Source organism: Vombatus ursinus, unplaced genomic scaffold (assembly GCF_900497805.2).
Source record: "Vombatus ursinus unplaced genomic scaffold, bare-nosed wombat genome assembly UNPS02014770.1, whole genome shotgun sequence".
NCBI lineage: Eukaryota > Metazoa > Chordata > Mammalia > Diprotodontia > Vombatidae > Vombatus > Vombatus ursinus.
This window is the reverse complement of record NW_020954548.1, coordinates 30,452,678-30,472,414: the sequence shown is the minus strand read 5'-3', so window position 1 is coordinate 30,472,414 and position 19,737 is coordinate 30,452,678.

Here is a 19,737-nt window from a genome sequence, read left to right as displayed (position 1 = left end):
CCTGAATTCAAATCCGGCCTCAGACACATAATACTTCCTAGCTGTGTGACTCTGGGCAAGTTACCTAACCCCAGTTGCCTCACTGAAAAAAAAAATTATATAATACTGAATTGTGTGTACAGTATATATCATACTCTCCTCTCCTTCCCCCTACCCACTTATTCTGCCAGATGGAAAGTCAGCTCCTCAAAGTTAGAGTCTGCTTTGTTTTATGTACTCAACATCTGTCACATTACCTTGCCCGTAGTAGGCGCTGAGTAAATATTTGTTGAATTAAGCTGACTTGATTATTGGAATGCTGCATTGGCCTCCTAATGAATCTCTCTATCTCAAGTCCCTCTCTTTCCCAATCCATCCCTCACACAGGTGACAATGTGTTATTCTTAAAACACAGGTCTGACTATATTACTCTCCTACTCAGAAACCAGCAGTGGCTCCCTATTGCTCCCCAAATGCACACTCCCCTGTTTGCCATTTAGAGTTCTTTATATCCTGGCTCCAACCTAACCTTTCTCGCTTTATTATACATAACTCTCTTTAACACACTCTTTTATTTAGACAAACAGGCTTTCTTGCTGTTCCTCACATGCATCATTCCAGCTCTTATTTCCTTGTACCCACATAGGCTATCATCCATACTGGGAACACACTCTCTCCTCACTTTCACTTCTTAAAATCCCTAGTTTGTGTCCTAGCTCAATTCAGATGTCACTTCCTGATTCCCCAGCTGCTCCTGCCTTCCTTATTCCACCTCTCAGTTGTCTTGGATTTATGTTGTACATATTTTTATATACTTATATGTATGTATTTTTTTCCTCTTTAGGATGTGAATTCCTTGAGGATGAGAACTTGAATACTTTATTTATGTCCTTGTATCCAGAGCCTAGTGCAGTGCATGGCACATATTAATCACTTAACAAATGTTTATTAACTAGTTGATTGATGGATTACTCTAACAGCTCCATGAATCCATTTGAATTTGAATTTCAGCTCTTCTGTTTACTCACTATGTGATTTTTAGTCAGCTACTTTTCTCCTTCAGTTTCATTTGTAAAAGGAAATTGGATTAGATCAAGAGTTCTGAACTTGGAACCTGTGAACTTTTTTTTAAAATAAATTTTGATAGTTGTATTTCAATATAATTGGTTTTCTTTGTAGTTCTGGGTGTTTTATTTTATGCATTTAAAGATGTTATTCTGAGAAGGGCTCCATGGGCTTCACCACACTGCCAAAGGTGTCCATTACATAAAACATGTTAAGAAGTTCTGGATTAGATGACCTCTAGATGTTCCTTCTAGGTCCCAATACTGAGAACTAACAACTCGTGACTTGCTGGGCTTCTGCAAGGTCAACCATTGTCAACAGTCAGCTAGGACCAAGACTCTCTTTCTGCTGAGGCCTCTGGGTGATTGGATGGAAGAATGAGCGAGAGATATCAGAGTCTCCCATGTAACCACCTTTCTTGACCTGGTCATGGGATAGCAGCTGGAAAGAATCTCCAGCAGCTGACATTGTAGAGGTCAGTGGTCAGAAACGGCCTGTATGGGATTTACACACAGTAATTTTATAGACAATTAAATCTGTAAAGATTGGGAAACATACGTACTTAAAGCTGAGCAGAAAGAGAACTGCCAAATTTCTTCTAATCTATTGGAGGAACATAAAAGCCAGTGCGGTTTAATAGTCTGAATGCTCAGTAGGTCAATTAGGAATGTTGCTGATGAAGAGGATATGGGCAACATCATGAGAGTGCTGGCCTCGGAGGCAGGAGGCCTGGCTTCTGCACCTGGATAGATCACTGACTTGCTAGCGTGACCTTGGATGAGTCACCCGCCTCTCCCTGTCTTTGTTTCCTTGTCTGTAAATTAAAGTTCTAAGGTCCTTTCCAGCTCTGAACATTTTATGTTTTCAGGTCTGTTTTCACCTTGAGATTCAAGGTTTCATGTTCTAAGATCCCTTTCTTCTCTGATATTTTGTGTACCATGTTCCAAGGCCTCTCTTATTCTGGTCATTCTATGTTTCATGCTCTAAAATCCCATGGTCTAAAGTCCCTTCCAGATTTGACATTCTGTATTCCATGTTCTCGGGGTCCTTTTGGTTTTGGTGATTTCTGCATTCTGTGGCCTAATGTCCATTTCACCTCAGACATTGTGGGTTTCGTGCTCTAAAGGGTCTATCAGCTCTGAACTTCTTGGGCTATGCTCTAAGGATCCTCCCTGCCCAACTCTGACATTCTAAATGTTCTAGTTGCTAAAATCTATTTCATCTCTGTCTTTGTAGGAGTCTGTGATTTTAAATGAAACTGAGGTACGAGTCAGGTTACAGGAAGCTAGGGATCTTGGAACAGCTCCTCAGACCTGTGGACATCCGGGGAGTAATAGAGCTAAAGAGAGAGAGTGTGAGCGCTAGTGCAGCCTCAGGCTATTCTCAGAGGAACATAGGCCTCTTGTCAAGTGGAAGATTTCAGATGTGAAGCTACCTGTTGGTCTCCTGGGCAGTATTTCAGCTTGCTCTGTTGGACTTAGGTGACCCTCCATGGTTAAGTACTGTATGTGTCAGCTGTGATGCATTCATTCGTTCATTCATTCACGCTTAGTATATGTAAAGCAATGTATACTTCTGAATCATGAATTGAAGTATGTAGAGTACTAAAAAGTACTAGAGGAGACACAAAGTTTAGTATAAATATAGTTCTTACCTTCAGGTGAGCTTATAGTCTAGTAAAAATCTGAAAGTAGAAGACAGAAAACAGGAGTGCCTTACTTAAACCCAGAGGGAGATAAATTTGTTCACAGCCGTAAAAGCTCATAAAGACTATGGGTGGGCTAGATGAATTAATGAATGTTGAGGTAGAAGGAAGAAAGCAGGTTCACTTCATTGTGAATATTCACTCTCCCAAATAATTCTTTAAGATCTCTAAAGGGACTTGTCACAACCTCCTCTTAGAAAGCCAACTCCCTGAGGGCATTCAGAACTATGATTGACATCACGCATTTCATATAAACATCTTGACTGGTGAGTAAATAAGTGCAAATACACCTAGCCCACTCCATCTAGTCAGCATTAGACTAGACTATGGTTCATCTCCTATTCAGCTCATCCCCCTCTCTCAGAAGTTGCCCCTCATCTTGTCATCTGCTCACCTCCTGCCCCATCCCCAAATCCCTCTCTCCCCTCTTTTCCCCCTTTCCATCTCTTGCTTCTGGAAATGGTTTGCCAATTGAATGCCTTTTGGATTAGCTTGCCATTTCTGGCACTCCCCATACCAAAACTCCCTGTCCTTACCACCACTGCCCTATAAGCATTGTCTCCTTTAGTAGAATGTAAGCTCCTTGATGACAGGAACTATCTCGTTTTTGTTTTTGTATTACTGGGACTTAGCATAGTTCCTCACTCATAATAAATGATTTTTCCTTGCCTTCATCCCCACCTCCTTCCTCTCCTTTTCCCTTCCCCATTCTTTTCTCTCTGGGGAGTAGGGAGTGGGAAAGCCAACTAAATGGGAGAGGTTAAGGAGAGGAGAAAGTCAAATGGAACACCTAAGAAATAATCAACAAAGGGTTTTTTTTAATTAAATGTTATTTTTAAAAAAATCAAATATTTATAGTCTCTCCCTTCCACTTTCCCTGTCTCCCACTGGAAAAAGAAAAACAAAACCCTTGTAATAAATATGCATAGTGTCCAAAATGTGTCTCTCATTCTGTCTTGAGTTGATCTCCTTTCAGTCAGGAGATGTGTAGCATGCCTCATCATTGGTCCTCTGGAATCATCTGGACCATGACTGATCACTGGACATTGGTCAGAGTTTTTAAGTCTTTCAAAGTTGTTTTTTTTTTTAATAATGTTGTTGTTATAGTAAAAATTATTCTCCCAGATCTGTTCACTTCCCTGTTCATCAACTGGGGAATGGCTAAGTGGAGCTTTGTTTTTAACCCTCCAATATCTCAAAAGGATTAAGAAGAGATTTTTGATGAATGGAAATGTGGTGGGGAGAGGGAAAGAAAGAGAGCGAGGCATTCTAGGTTGAGGTGGGAAAGTGACAGCAAATTTAGGGGTATGATATCCCGTTTGGTAGTGTGAATAAGTGATTCCTCCCTTATGTGGATTATTTGTGGGTAGTACTATTTCTTTATAGCTGTGCATTATAAAGAACTTGGAAGTTCTTACGTAGACAATTGGGAACCACTAAAATTTTTTTCAGCAGGGGGTGATAGGACCAGAACTGGGCTTTAGGAAGCTTAATTTAGCAATGTGTGCAGTCTATTTTGGAAGGCGAAATACTAGAGGTAGAGAGACTGATTAGGGGACTAATTCAATAGTCTGTGATAAAGAGCTAGGATAGCAGCCATGGGAAGGGAGGGAAGGGGACAGATGGGGCTGATGATGTCCCTATGAGTGAGCTCTTGGAGTGGAGAAGAACTCTCAGTCTGGCCACCTCCAAGCCTACCAATCTCCCGATGTGTGTGGGCTTTCCTCTTCTGCCCGCTGGGCCAAGCTGCCTATCTCATATGTGGCAGATCCTGGCTGCACTCCTGATGGTGCCCTGAAGCCAGACTGACAGCTAGGTCCCAGGCTCCCTCCCTTCCTCCTTCCCTGGCAGCAGCTGCCCCAGGCAATGAGCAGTTATCTCTGACCACAGATTCCTTTGACACTGTTGAGCCCCGTTGGGGTCTGGTAACTGGGCCAATACTATCTCCTTTCCTGCTGCCATGGGGGCCTTCTGCAGTAGGGTGTGGCCTGGGCTTGCTTCCAGCTACATCCATCAGGGAGGGCTTAATTTGAAAGCCGCGCATGTGAGTGGGGGGGAGGGGCACCTGCCTGGCTTTGCCAGTGGGGTTAGGGCAGAGGTGTGTAGGATGGGATTATGGGATGGATGACCTGTAGAGTACAAAATATTTAACTTTGGAATTAGAGAATCCTAGAACCTTAGAATACTAGAATTTTAAAATTCTAGAATCTCGGATCACAGAATCTTAGAACCACTGTACATAGGCTCCTTCTGTCTTCTTATATTTCTCCTAAACAAGTTCAGAGTCTCATGAACTGAAACTCTTAACTTTGGTAAGGGTGCTCATTAGTGGATTGTACCTGATAACTCAGAGTCCCACCGATATCAGGGCTGTTTCACATAGAGAATCAAAATAAACATTGTTCACTTTGGGGAAATTGTAGTCAGAGTTTTAGTTCAAAAGAAACAAAATATTGTATGTGAATAATGGGAATGAGTTCGTTCTGATGACTACCTTGCAAGAGGAACTAAGCTTTAGTTACTTTTACCTGTGACTCATGTACTAAAGTCAAGCAGGAAAGACACCCAGAGACAATACAGATGGGGGCTGTTGTTCAGAAGAAAGGGAAGATTCATAATCATCCACTGAAGTGCAGTGATATTATAGTGAAAATGGCCTTGGGGAAGTCAATGAGTCAGTCAGTCAACAAGCATTTATTAAGTACCTACAGTGTGCCAGGCACTGCAATAAGTACAGGGGACATAAAGAAAGGAAAATAGGGAAAAGTGATAAAGACGTCTTTTTCAGGGTCTCATTAGACCATTCTTATGGGGGCCCTTTGAAACTCCTGTTAAGGCCTAGGGAGAACTCAAGGGAGAGAGGCACTCACATTCACGTACACACAGACACGTACACACAGACACGTAGAGACACACATAAACACAGACACACACACACACATACGGGGAAGAAAGGAAAGGAGAGGGAAGGAAAGGAATATGAAAATACAATTGTAAACTTTCTCAGAGGTAGAGTATTCCCCCTTCCTTTAGCTCCTGTAAGCCCCTACCAGAACTAGCCCTCAGGGAGAGCAAGCCCCATCTGAGCCTATTCTGAATGCTATCTTTATTTTTCAGCTTTATCTTCTCCTTCAAACTGAAATATGTAAACTAACGATTATTTAGCACTTTACAACTTGCAAAGAGTTTTCCTTATGGCCATCCTGTGAGGTGGGTAATGTAAAAGAGGATTTAAAAAAACTTTATAGTTGAGTAACGAGCTCAGCTTGAGAGAGGAGAAGAGATTTCTCCTAGTCACAGACAAGGGAAAGGTAGGACTTGACTTTGAGTCCAGCCCTTTTGCCATTACACCCTATAGAGATATTATTGACCTCTCATCTTCCCCCCCCCCCAAACCCCACCATGGCAGTGATATTTTATTTGATTCAGTGTTTTTCTGCTCTGACCAAGTCATCTGGCCTTGGTGAGTGTAGTGGGAAGGTGACTGAGTTTCAAGTCGAAGACCTGGCTTCGAGCCCTGGTTCTGCCACTTCATGACTTTAAGTATGACCTTAAGTAATTTCACTTTTCTGGACCTCAGCTTCCTTTCTCTGTAAAATGGGGAAACTTGCACTATTTATCTCAGGGGTTAGTTATGTAGAAAACACTGTAAAATTCCTTCATTGTTCTTTGTCTAGATTCTAGAGCCATAAGGGACTCTTGGAATCATCTATTCTAGAATCTGGGGTCCATAGACCCTCCCAAGACAAGAGGTCAGAGCATAGATTTCAGGGGACTCATTAACTTGGATTGGAAAAAAAGATGTCTTTTTTTCACTAACCTCTAATTAAAATTCAGCATTTCCTTTAAGAATGTAGGCAACATAACATTGTGTGAGAAGTCATTTGGAAGAATAGAACACATATATGTCTGACTGCTGGAGCTGCTGTCTCCATAGCCCAGAGAGGTCTAAGATAAGACCTAGCAAGAGACAGGACCAAACTTAACGTTGGAAAAGCATCTTTCTCCACTTTTGCCTAGGATGAGCAATGCCCCATGCCACATGGGGAAATGAAGAATGACATTATTTCCAGGTTACCCCTGGATAGGAGTGTGTAATCAAAAAAAGTTTAGAGACCACTGGTATAGAGAGAGTACTTGACTTGGAATTAGGAAGACCTGGGTTCAAATTCTGCCTGAAACGCTCAATAGATGTGTGTCTATGGGCAAGTCACTTAACCTATCCTAGCTTCAGTTTCCTTACACGTAAAAAGAGATTTTTGTTGTTCAGTTATTTCAGTTATGTCTGATTCTTCGGGACCCCATCTGAGGCTTTTCAGCAAAGATACTAGAATGGTTTGCCATTTCTTTTTCCAGTTCATTTTACAGATGAGGAAACTGAGGCAAACAGGTTTAAGTGACTTGACCAGGGTCACACAGTTACTAAGTGTCTGAGGCCAGATTTGAACTCAGGAAGATGAGGAAGAACTTCAGGGCCATTGTGAGCCTTAGGTGAGGCAATGCTTACAAAGCTCCCAGACATGGACTGATTACTCCAGATGTGGGAGACTGTTACTTTCTGTCCTATCCTGCCCATCCTTCTGCTTATGCCCTAGGATTCAGTCCTTGCCAAGTTTCTGTTCTTGTTTTCAAGCCTTCCCGCATGGATGCCAGCTGCATGTTTCTTTATCTTTCTGTGTTGGCAGTAGAGATGAAAACCTGCCTGCCCACCCACTAGACTACCAGACTAGGGCTTGCCTGTGACGAAATCCTTCTTTTCAACTGCCTCCTAATTGATTCACTTGCTTAAGTGACCACCTTTTGTGTATTTTATTATTCTGACCACCAAAGTATTCCTTAGAACCTCATTGTGGCAGACAGGCAGGCCCTAGATGATTTTGTCAGTGTCATACATGCTCTGGCAGGAATTACCAAACTGGAGGGGCAAAAATCTTGGCCATGTGCAGCATGTACAGCTCTGGATTGAGAGTCAGGAAGACCTGAGTTCAAATCCTGCCTTAGATGCTTAATAGCTGTAAGATTTCGGTTAAATCACATAACCTCTTTCAGGCTTTCATTATCTGTAGAATGAAGATAGTACTATTACCTACCAAGGTTGTTGTGGGATCGAATGAGATTACAAATGCAAAATCCTTTGTAAAATTTAAAGTGGTATGTGAATGCTAGTTGTCATCATTAGCTTGTGTCTGTCATCCAAGGGCAGGCTAATTAAGCCTAGCTAAGCTCAGAAGGCTCATCACTAGGTGGGCCAGAAGGTGATAGAACTTTTGGTCCTAGCTTCTCCCTCAGGCCATTGGAATCACAGATGATAGGATCATTGGTTTAGAGCTGCAAGGGGTCTCAGAAGTCCCCTAGTTTAGCCTCATTTTATAGATGAGGAAACTTTTCCATAGGGCAGCTAGGTGGCACAGTAGATTGAGCATGAGGCCTGAAGTCAGGAAGACCTGAGTTCAAATATGGCCTCAGACACTTACTAGTTGTGTGACGCTGGGCAAGTCATTTAACCCTGTTTGTCTCAGTCTCCTCATCTGTAAAATGAGCTGGAGAAGGAAATGGCAAACCACTCCAGTATCTTGGCCAAGAAAACCCCAAACGGGGTCATGAAGAGTCAGATATGACTGAAACAACTGACCAACAAACTTTTCCATTGTTGTATTTGGTTCTGCCTCCTTATGCTTCTTCTTTCATGTCAAACAGCACATGCTCTCATTGGGGAAAGAGGAATTTAAGGCATTGAGATACCTCACCTTCTGCCTGTCTTGGATGGTCTTTTTTTCCCCCAGGGAGGGGGGTGTAAAGTAACTTGCCCAAAGATACCTAGGTTGTAGGCCTTAGACATGAGATTTGAGTCCAGATCGCTTGAATCCAGAGTTAGTGCTCTTGTATTGAATTAAAACTGTGATTCTAAGGGCAGCTTGGTGGCTCAGTGGATAGAACACCAGCCCTGGAGTCAGGAGGACCTGAGTTCAAATCCAGCCTCAGACACTTACTAGCTGTGTGACCCTGGCCAAGTCACTTAATCCTGATTGCCTCACCAAAAAACAAAAACAAAAACAAAAAAACTGTGGTTCTGGAATTCCATATCAATCTGCTTTTTTGCCTGTTGATCTTCCCACAGGCAGAGTGGCAGGTTTGAAGAGGGGTGGGAAGGATGGAAGAAGCTTAATTTACTTTGGAGTGAATCAAGTAACCCTGTAGAAATTTTCCCAGGAGAGAAGTTGGTAGAACCTTAAATTCCTTGAGGAATGGGCTTCAGCTTTGAAAGAAACTTGGCATTTTGAAAGGCAGCTGCACTGGGTGAGGGGAAAGGGGGCAGTGGAGATCATTTGGCCTCCCTAGGGGTAGGGCATAGGGACCCTGGCTCTGGACAAGTAACAGAGCAGAGCAGAGCACCAGGATAGTTTGGGGGCAGAAGCAAGAGCTGGAGACTGACCAAGTGATGCAGCAGCTGTCCCTGTACTCAGAGCCAACTGCCTACTCTGGAGGCTTTCAGGGAAACTGCTGACATTTGTTTTTTTCCTAGAGAATTTTGGTCTGAAGCCTGTGGTGGTGAGGACAGCTGGGAGTGTAGTTGTGTGGTTTCTGTATGAGTCTCAGGGTTGTGTGCATGTGCTTGGTGCATCTGTGTGAACTGTGTGGCTGAGGGGGGAAGGTCTCACTGCGTGTGTGTCTACCTGTGTATTTGTGTGTGTGTGTGTGTGGTACATGTTCTCATGTATGTCTTAGTATTTGAGTGTATGAATGTGTGATGTATCTGCGTGGTCCCTACATGAACATGTGTATGTGCATGATATCTGATGTATGTTTATCTCTGAATGTAAGTGTGGAGTATGTGATTATATATGGGGTATATGACTGCCTCCATGTTCCTGTGTGTATGAGTATGTTAGGAGATGGTGTGTGTATCTCTATCTCTATGTGTATGTGCATGTTTTTGGTATGTCTCTGAGAGAGGGAGTGTATATGTATAAGTTGTGTGTGGTTTGTTCTTTGTTCTGGAAGAGGATCGTGATATCAGGGAGATGATGACATAACTTGAAAACTGACTTTCATTTGAGTGAGGGAGGACTGTGCAAAGTCACTAGCCTCACTTTCTCCTCCAGAGCCATCTGGCTCCACTGGCCAGATCTCAATCAGGACAACTGGAGATGGCCCAGGATGCAATGGGAGACCTTGACCTTTTTAAGCTAAGGTCTTTCCAAGTTCTCACTTTGAGTGAGGCAATGCCCATTCAGTGAATAGGCCTCTTTAAGAAGTGAGTTAAGGGATGACCCCTTTAATAAAAAAAAACAATCAGACTGGGCAAGAAGACCCTCAGGATTGCTGGCCAAAAGAGAAAGTCACCATTTACATTCACTCTGAGCCTGGAGGGCCCAAAAAAATAACCATTAAATGGTGCTTGGGGGTACCTATTGTCCAATCCATGAGATCCAGAGTGAATTGGGTTTAAGGCTTGGTCTCTGAGAAAGAAATCTAGCCAGTAAACCCCCAGTTAATAGGTAGCTTTTGGCCATCAAAAGTTACCTTCCTTCGGGCAGAACATCCTGTGGTAAGTGGAGAGAAGAGGAGAGGAGAGGGGAGGGGAGGAGAGAGGGTATCTCATAGAAGGTAAAGCATCAAACTATAGATCAGGAGACCTGGGTTCAAATCCTGGCAAATCCTGTCTCTGCCATTAAATAGCTGGGTGAGCTTGGGAGCAGTTTCTCTGACCCTCAGTTTCTTCCTCTGTAAAATGAGGGCTTTAGACCAGATGGTTTTTAAGCTCATTTCTAGCTCTAATCATTTATGACTTGGCATGTGCAGCCCCTATAGAGGAATGTAGAAGATGGGGTGAGGAACTCTAGAATCCCCCACCCTCCCACCAAGGGGGAACATTTATAGCTCTTTCATATCTAAACTTGCAGCCTCATACAGAGTGTCCCAAAGTCTTTATGTAACTTTGAACTATTAAAGCTTAAAGCTATTAAACCTACAAGAGTTTTAAGCAGTAAGAGCTGAGAGCTGCATTTAGGCTTTTGAGACACCCTGTATGAGCATGTGATGAATGCTTAGCTCAGGTCTCAGCCTGGGACAGTCATGAAGCCCCCGTCAGGAATCACAGGTACAGGGAAGATGGAGTAACTGCTCATTCTCATCTTAGAGTTCTCCATGGTGATGGTTAAAAAATCCCCATCACTTTTTTCTTTTTGATACTAGATGGCCTTTAATGCTTTGGCCTTTAATCTTTCCCCAGATGTGCAGACCTAAAGATAATTTTTCCTCTCTCCTAGGTCTAAATTGCTTTCTGGTTCGGACTTTGGTGCAGTAGAAAGAGTACTGGCTCTGGAGTCCGAGGGCTTGGGTTCGAATCTTGCCTCTGACATTTATTACTTGGATGACCTTGGGCAGGTCCCTTAAACTCCTAGGGCCTTGATTTCCTCATATGTAAAAAGAGAGGGTTGGACTTAATGACCTTTGAGGTCTTTTCAATCTAGGATTCTGTGCATCCTATGCACCCAGTTTGGAAAATGAAGTCCACACATGCATGAGCACTGCCCTGCATCCTAGGACAGCATTCAGAGAAATCCTACAAATGGAAACATGTTAAAGGAATTTCATTGTGCACCCCAGCCCCCAGCCCCTTATACTAGGTCAAGCAGGATGAATCCATGCATAATTTTGCACAGTTCTAATACACAGATTATAGACTCTCAGAGGCCATCTGTTTCAATTCCCTCATTTTACCATGTGAAGAAATTGAGGCTCTAGGAGGTTAAGTGACTTGCCCACAATTACACAAGTAGCATCAGAGGTGAGATTTGACCCCAACTCTTCACGTCTCCAAGTTTAACACTCTATCCACTAAGCCATAATTTTCTCTGCACAAGATCTGACAATAGATCACTTCAATACTTACAAACTCCTTAGTTCTGCTTTTTAAGGTCTTCCATAATTTGGGTATCTCCTTTCCATCTTTATTTCACATTAGTTCCCTTCAGACACTCTCGAGGTGACTTATTAGCTTTTTCCTGATGTCATTTTCCCCATGTCTGCCTCCATGCGTTCATATAGGTATAGGACATACCCCATGGCTAGAGTAGAGGCCCTCCTTATCTCCACTGGTTGAAATCCTCTCCCTTCAAGTTTTGGCTTAGGTAACACATCATCAGTTAAGCCTTCCATGATATCACCTCAGCTCCTCAAATGCCTATTTCTTCTTCTTCTTGCTCTTCTTCTTCTTCTTTTTCTTTTTCTTGTTTTCTTCTCCTTCTTTTTCTCCTCCTCCTCCTCCCTCTTCTTGTCCTCCCTTTCCTCCTTCTCCTTTTCCTCCTCCTTCTCCCTTCCTTCTTTCCTTCCTTCCTTCTCCCCTTCCTTCCTTCCTTCTTTCCTTCCTTCCTTCTGTCTTCCCTTATCACAGGGCCTGACAAATAATAAATAATTGAGAAATGTCTTGAATTGGACAGAGTACTTCAGAAGACTTCATCTGTGTAGGTACTCCCTCCAGTGATGTAATTTGCAAACTTTGGTTCCTTAATAGATGGTCTTCCAGGAATAGCTGTTTCAAAAACAAAATAAAACTAAACTAATTAGTTGGCTGCTGCTTTTCTAGTGATGTGTCTCTCCATACCTAGCTAGGCTTACCCTCAAGATGACAGGTAACATCCCTTTCTGAGATCCTACTGGAAGCCTTTCCAACTTGGTAGAACCTGCTCCAGTTTACACTATGCTCCCAGAGCCCAGAGTCTCCTCTATACTTGAAGGAGGCATTGCTCTTGACATGCAGAACCATGAGAGCAATGGTGGTGATGGGGAGCTCTCTAAGTGAAGAGTTGTAGGATTATAGAATCATAAATTTAGAACTGGAAGGGGCCTCAGTAGCCATTTAGTGTAGCCTCTTCATTTTGAGGGTGAGAGTGCTGAGGCTCACGGGCTTTAAGGGAGCTGCCCAAGAGCACAAAGATGGTAGCAGATAGGGGCAAGTCCTTTGCCTGTAAAGCCAGTGCTCTTTCAGCTCTAGCCGGCTGGATTATAGGATCTCCCCTGTGAGGAGAGCAGGGCTGTATGCAGACAAGCTAGCATCATCACCACCATCATCATCGCAAACATTTCTATAGTCCTTTAAGGTTTCCAAAGCACTGTACACATATCTCATTTGATATTCACAACAACACTGGGAAGTGGGTGCGATTACCTCCCCTATTTTACAGATGAGCAAACAGAGGTCAAATGAAATTAAATAACATGTCCAGTGTTACACAGACAGAATGTATCACAGGCAGAATTTGAATGTGGGTCTTCCTGACTCCCAAGTCACACACACTCTCCACTACACCACCTAACTGCCTCATCAGTGGGTCAAATTGAGCTCTTTCTAACTTGACCCCTTGTCTCTCAAGCCTGCTCCTGGGTTATTTCTTCCTCAAAGTCAGCCCCCACTGCTCTCCAGTCCCTTCTTGTGTCCTATTGTGATTTCTGCTTTTGTGTCTCCTTCAGATGCTACTGTCTGACACCATTGGTCCTGTAGCTTCCAAGGCTTGTCTTCCTAGTTTATAAGATGATAGGTTTAGAGTTGGAAGAGTCCTTAGAGGTCTCTGAATCCAATCCCCCTCATTTGACAGATGAGTAAACTAATGCAGTTTTAAGTGACTTGCCCAGGTTCACACAACTGGTGTCTGAGGCAGGATTTGAACTCAGAACTTTCTAACTCTAAACCCAGTGCTGTATCTTCTGTGCCACCTTGTTGCCTAGTTGGCTTTTAATCTTGACTTATTGGCTCAGTGAGTCTGATCTCTACCTGCATAATAATTCGTTTCCTCTGTTTCCCAAATTGCACAAGATTCAATCACCATCATGGAGCCTCCTCAATGGCAGCCCAAACCCCAGCCTTGAGAGGCTCTGTAATAGCTCAACAGAGGCAGAACAGCCTTTTGGAAGTAGCTGAGGACAATGTGCAAAGGCTAATAACTGAAGGAAGTCTAAAAGGATTTCTTTTTTCTTGATTTGTGAACTTATTTGTATGAAAAGTCTTACAAAAGCGTTAAAAGAGCCAGTCAGTTATATATTTAACAAATTGTCTTTATGGAACAGAATGCATGACACAAAAGGAAATATAAACTTCAGCAAAAGCTAGAAGAGTGAGCATAGTATTTCCATTATCATTGCCACCTTGCACCTATTGTGGAAATTGATGACCGTATTGTTCCACTCATCCATATTTGAAGAACTCAGCTTGTTCAATGATTATTTATTCTTCTTCTTTTTTACAAGCATCTTTTGGCAAATGTATGAGTTTATTTGGATTATCAAAAGAGATTTTGCATGTTCAGTCATCAGCGGTGTAGTGAACAGAGTATTGGATTTAGAATTAGTGCGAAAAGGAAAGAATATTGGATTTAGGATCAGAGTCAGTCAGTCAACAAGCATTTATTAGACACTTATTATGTTCCATTAAGTGCTGAGGATAGAAAGAAAAAAAAACAGACCCTCCCCTGAAGGAGCTCACAGTCTAATACAGAAGATAACATGGAAGGAATTATGTGCAAACAAAATAAAAATAGGATAGACTGTAGCCAATTAGTGAACTAGCATTAAGGGGGGCTGGTGAAGATTCCTTGTAGAAGGAAGGATTTTACCTGAGATTTGAAGGGAGTCAGGGAAGCAAAGAGGCAGAGATAGAAGGAGAACATTCCAGGTATGGGTGATGGTCAAGTAAAAATATATAGACTCAGAAGATGGATTGACTTGTGCAAGCAACAGCAAGGATGCTAGTGTAGTTGGATCACTGTCTATGTCAGGGCAAAGTGTAAGCAGACCAGCAAGGTGGGAGGGGGCAGATCATGAAGGACTTCAAATACCAAACAGGATTTTATATTGGATCCTAGAGGTGATAGAAAGTTTATTGAATTTGGACAAGATATGGACAGGCCTGTGCTTATGGTGATCAGTTTGACAGTGGGTTAGAGGATGAGCTGGAGCAGGGAGATACTTGGGGCAAGGAGGTCAACCAAAAGCCTATTGCAGTAGTCCTGGTGTGAGGTGTTTAGGCTTGTGCCTGGGTGGTGGCAGAGTCAAAAGAGGGAAGGGGCTGTAGATGAGATATGATATGCAGGTAAAACCAATAGAACTTGGTGACAGATTGGATAGTGTATATGTGCATGAGAGAGACAGAGAGACAGAGACAGAGAGACAGAAAGTCAGACAGAGAGAGATAGAAAGAGACAGAGAGACAGACAGAGAGACATACAGAGACAGAGACACAGAAAGACAGAGAAAGAGAGAGAGACAGAGACAGAGAAGACTGAGGATGATGCCTAGATTGGGAGCTATTAGGATGGTGGTACCCTCAACAGTAACAGAGAAGTTCAGAAAGGTTTTGGTGAGAAAGATAATGAGTTCAGTTTTGAACATGTTGAGTTCAAGATATCTACAAGACATACAGTTTTAAGATGTCCAATAAGCAGTTGGTGATGCAGAGCTGGTGATCAGGAAAAATGTTAGAACTGGATAAGTGGATTTGATAATCATCAGTATAGAGCTAGATAAATCCATGGAAGAAGAGAAGAGGGCACAGGACAGAGTCCTGGGGGGATACTTACCATTAATTGGCATGATCTGGAAGAAGATCCGGAAGAAGATCCAGCAAAGGAGACTGAGAATGAGAAGATCAGATCAGTAGGAGAACCAGGATAGAATAGTGCCATGGAAACCTAGAGAGAAGAGAGTAGGTGGGAGAAGAGGGGGATCTACAGGGTCAAAGGCTGCAGAGAGATGAGAAGGATGAGGATCGAGAAAAGAGTTGACAATTAAGAGATCGACGGCAACCTTGGAGAGAGCAAAAGACCTCTCTTCAAATCCCAGATCTGTTGTTTACTGCTGATGTGACCTTAAACAAGTCATTTAACTTCTCTCGGCTTCAGTTCCCTCATCTGTAAAACAGAGGTGGTCGACTAGCTCATGGAGTCACAGAGCTCGGAGGGTTGTCAGAAGTCATCTAGTTAGATTTTCTTAATAAAATTATTTGTTTTTAATAGACTATTAAAGTGAGGCAGTCCTTGCCCCTGAAGGCAAAGACTGTCTTTTGCCTCTTTTTGTATCTCTACACAGTGAGTCGTGTAGTGCCTGGCATATAGTAGTAAACATTAATAAATGTTTATTGATTATTTATTGATTGATTGAGTTGTCCTAAGCATGACCTAAAGCATCAGAGTCAGAATTTGATTCTAGAACTTTTGTTTACAACAATGGACCTTGTGTCTGGTGGAAGTTTAATGAATATGGAATGAATGGCTGTATTAGTTTGTAAGGACAGGGTCTGATTTTCATTTATCTTTGTATCTGCCCCAGAACTTAGTCAAGGCCATGCACAAAGTAGGCATTGAGCATATATCTGTCCAATGGGTCAATGAATAAACACTGTAGGTGTTGCTATAATGAAAACAGGACTGGCTTTGGAGTAAGACCTGAATTCAAACCTTGGCCATGCTAACTCTAGAACCTTGGGCAAGTCATCTCCCTTCTCTGGGTCTTGGTTTTCTCATTTGAAAGAAAAAAAAGTGGGGGATGGGACTGGATTGTCTGTTAATTTTCCTTCCGGCTTTGAAGTTTGTCAGGAATCTGTGAGGCCTAGAGGTGAAGACCCTTGGCAAAGGGGCATGAACTATGGCAGAATTGGGATTCTCACCCAGTGGAACAGTGAAAAGATCACTGTGATGGGGGCCATAGCCTGGCTCTGTTACTTCCTACCTGTAGGACTGTTGACAAGTTAGTTACTTAACCTCTCTATGACTCAGTGTCCTTATCTCTAAAATGAGGGGGTTACATTTGATGGCCTCCAAGGTGCCTTCCAGCCCTAATTCTATTATCCTAGAATCCATGACTTCTGACTTCTAAAACATTACTCTGTCTACTATACCACAGTTTTCTTTTGGGAGCAATTTAAAAACAAAACAAAAGTATACTCACAGTGTGAAACTAGGCAGGATGCCTTAGGCTTAGCTTGCAGGTATGGTAGGGACAGAAAGAGCAAGCCCAGCTGGCAGAGGTAAGATGATGTGCCACAGAAGCTCCCTTTGCATACATCCCCCCACTCCTGTAGTGACACAGCTCTTTAGTAATTCCATTGTAACAATCCAGTGCCTTCCACAATAGTATACTTCGCCTTTAATCTATTGCCCTAATACTTATAACAAGGCAGCAGCGATTTATATACAGCTCCTGCTCCAGTGATTACCTTCTGATTCTTCTGATTTCTAAGAGCAAAATGCCACCTACACTTCTATTACTGCCCTAGCCCAAATGCATAGATAAAAGAAAAAAAAAACACCCAGGTCGGCTATTTGTGTGCTTGTCTCTCCGTTCCCCTCCTCCTCCCTCCTTTCAGCTTATGGTCCATGCCGGTTGATATACAGCAAAATGAGTTTGTGATTTAGCCTTAGAAAAGGTTAACTCTAAATAATTATCAGAAAGTTAAAATATAGAGCTGAAATGTTGCTTTAGTTTTTTATGGGTCTTAAATAATTTGGCCTCCTTCCCTGAAGGATTTAGTATAATTCAATGAGAAAATTGCATTCAAATCCTGTGGGCTGTTTTGACGTGACTGAATTGCAATGAGAAGAAGATGTGCAGAGTATTTTCCTTGCTACAAGCTCAGCTTCAGTTGGGCTCCTGAAAAGATCTCAATGCCAGAGATCCCTTGGCTGCCTGGTCATGAGCTCTGGGGAGTGAGGAAACTGGATAAAACTAGAGGATAAAGACCCTTTATACTTTCCTTAAGGCCCTCCATTCAGGGAGAACTCACATCTTAAACTGGATGTCCCAAAGACATCTTAAATGCACGTCGAAAACCGAGCCCGTTATTTTTCACCCAAATCTCCACTCTTCTGAACTTCCCAATTAACGGTTGAGGGAATCACCTCAACCTCCTAGTCACCTAGGTCCCAACCTAAGTGTCATCCTCAATTCTTCATTTTTTTCTCACTGCCCCATATCCACTCTGTTGCCAAGTCCTGTTGATTCTTCCTGCCCAATAGTTCTCATATCCCACTCCTCCCCTTTGACACTTGCCACCACCCACCTTGGTGCGTAACCTTATCGCTTCATGTCTGGACTATTGTAATGGCCTGCAGGCTAGTCTCCCTTACCTCAAACCTCTCCTTACCCTGGTCCATCCTCTACCTAGTTATCAAAACGATCTTCCAAAAAGGCAGGTCTGACCATGTCACCACCCCTCCCCCATTCAATAAACTTCAGGGGTTCCTTATTACCTGCAGAATCAAATACTGGGAGTAAGATATCTCAGCTCAGCCAAGAAGGAGGCCCCAATCTCACCTAAGGGAAGTTCTCCAAAGTCTTCTGGTCTCTCTCTGTCTCTCTCTCTCTCTCTGTCTCTCTCTCTGTCTCTCTCCCACACACACACACACACACACACACACCCCCGAAGAGAGTTTGGAACTGTGTGTGCCTTCCTTTGAAGCAGCAGGAAGGAAAAAGGTCTTTTCTTCTTCTACGCTCTTGAGCCAACTTCACCCCTCACATAGCATCATGTAATTATTCTTTCTACCCATGAGGAGAATTTTATGAAAATGCTTCAGTCTTGAACCCAATGCTATATTCTGAACATAGATTTAAAGCTGAAAGGGACTTCAGAAGCCATTCTAGTCCAAACCTCTTATTTTCAAGTATGAAGAAACAGAAAGAGATTAAGTTACTTGCCCAAGGTGACGCAGATAGTAAGTTGCAGAGCCAGGAATTGAACCCATGACTTCCAATTTCAAATCTCCCACTCTTTCCATTGTCACAGATTCTTTTAATATGCATGTTATGCCACTATGATTATCCATCTATTTTCTCTCTCTTATTCTTACTTTTTGGCTGGTCTTTCTCATTTTCTGGCCACACCTAAGATCATAGTATTTAGCATGAAAAGGACAATCTTAGAGACCATCATTTTACAGGAGAGAAAACTGAGACCTAGGGAGGTTAAGGGACTTGTCCAAGGTCACACAACTATTAGAGTCAGAATATGAACACAGGTCACAGGATCAAAAGATCATGAGATCTAGAACTGTAAGGGACCATAATCACGATCTAGTTTAGTGTCTTCGTTTTACAGATGAGGAAACTGGGAATTAGAGAGCCTAAATTACTTGCCCAAGGTCACTCAACAGTCCAGGTCAGAATTTGAATCCATATCCTTGAACTCAACATGCAGTGCTCTTTCCATTATACTGTACTACCTCAGTCCTTATCACACCTTCTATACTACTTCCAAAAAGCTTTACTCTTGTACTTTTCTCCTGTGTATGAGTTTTCCCATGTTCCTCTGCATTTCTCATATTTCTCATTTCTGATGGCACTACTCTATACCACAATTAGTTTCCCAATTAATGGGCACCCATATCATCTTTTTTTTTGCTACAATAGAAGGTACTTCTGTGGATGTTTTGGTATGTATTGGGTCTTTTTGTTCTGTCTTTGACATCCTTAACCTCACTGGGAGAACATTGAAAAATCCTTTAGACCCCCCAGCAGGGCAGCAGGCTTGGAAGATGATTCTCCCATCCACTTCAGCTCTGATAAGGCTTACCCACTGAAACAAATGGTGGGTTTGACAGTTTTACTGTTCAATTGTATTGTATAGATTTTGAATAAAAATAAATTGGCTTCTTTTAAAGAGAACAAGATCCTAGAATACTGCTAGGATGTGGGTGAATAATGGGCTACTGCTTTTGACTTTTGTCCTTTAGAAGGGCCTTCCTATCTTCAGTATTATGCAGGTTTTATGTTGATAAATCTTTTCCTGTCCCAACATAACAAAGGAAGAACATATGCTATTGCAATTCAGTTCAATCTGTTATACTCCTACTCACCTATCCCTCTTCTCTGTGATCACTTTAGTAATAAGATGTACTATATACCCAATGCGAGTCTGTCTTGTGGTCCACTCTGGTCTATAGATCTTTCTAGGCTTTTCTGTTATTGGGCAGTCAGGGCTTTCATAGCATGATGTG